This window comes from Dipodomys merriami, unplaced genomic scaffold (assembly GCF_024711535.1).
Source record: "Dipodomys merriami isolate MVZ:Mamm:240054 unplaced genomic scaffold, mDipMer1.0.p SCAF_61, whole genome shotgun sequence".
Classification (NCBI taxonomy): domain Eukaryota; kingdom Metazoa; phylum Chordata; class Mammalia; order Rodentia; family Heteromyidae; genus Dipodomys; species Dipodomys merriami.
In genome coordinates, this window is record NW_027206191.1 from 7692346 (window position 1) to 7693656 (window position 1311).

Consider the following 1311-nt stretch of genomic DNA (forward strand, 5'->3'; position numbering starts at 1 on the left):
TAAATTCGTGACTTTTTTGTTGGGAAGGTGAGTTGTCGTTTGGATTTTGGTATTTCTTTTTATTTTTTCTGGGTTTTCCATTATTTTATTTAGTTAATTTTAGGTAGACTTGCTACCTGCCATCATAGCATAAGGATGGAAGAATACAAAGAATCATACTCCAGATCCTTCAAGGAGGAGATCATCAAACAAAACCAGGTGAAAGAGCTCATCGACCATGGTACCAATGGACAAGTGAGGCTGGCCCATACTCGACTCACACACATGGAAGTGGCAGTTAAAATACTCCTGAAGGGAGAATTCCCCCAGTCATCAGTTAAAGAATGAGGTGGACATTTTAAAGATGGTATGGCACAAACACATTATCAAATTGTACCAGGTGATGGAGAAGGAAGAGTATTTGTATCTCATCATGGAACTGGCCAGTAGAAGATACCTCCTGGCATGGATCTGAAAATACTGCAGTGTATATTAGGATGAAACCAAGAGGCTCTTTACATAAATTGTAAGTGCTGTTCACTGCCAACACCAGAACAGAATCACACACCAAGACCTTAAGTCCAACAACATACTGTTGGATACCAAAGACAATATCAAGGTCAGTCGTTTGTTCTGAGCATCTGGTTCTCCCTGGTGCAATTGCTACTGAATGTATATGCTGCTGTGCTATTTATTCCACCCCCTAAATTTTCCTGGATGAAAGAAATGATGGCTGGATGCTGGTGGCTCACTCCTGTAATTCTAACTATTCAAGAGGCTGAGATATGAGGATGACAGTTCAAAACCCGCCCAGCCTTGGTCTACCAACTGAGTAGACTCATACTGATACCAAAGACTAATTTGAGGAGGAGATGGCAGTGGATACAGGTGGCTAGCAAAATAGCTACCACTCTTCTCAGAACAAGCTGCTGAATGTGGGCCCAGGAACAGAGCAGTTCAGACAAAGGGGAGGAAAGCCGTCAGAGATATCAAAAACAACTTCACTTGAAACCCAGAAGACCCTGCTATTGAGATAGGAGAGATTTGTAGGTGGTCTACTACAAAAAGAGTTGTAAGTGGGATCCAAGAATGGAGATCAAACACTGTTTGCCCAGCAACACCCTTAATCCAGCCAAGAATACAGGTGCATCAACTGCCTTAGTTTCCTCAGGAGGGATTGGAGCAAAGGGGTACCTTGTACTGCAGTGTAAATCGAATATCGTAGTTATCAAAGCATGTAATTTTTGTGTGTTGTATCAGTTCCTTGCGCATACAAAACTACTTGAATTACACTTGCTACATCCTAGTCTTTAAAAATATAGTTTGTTTAAT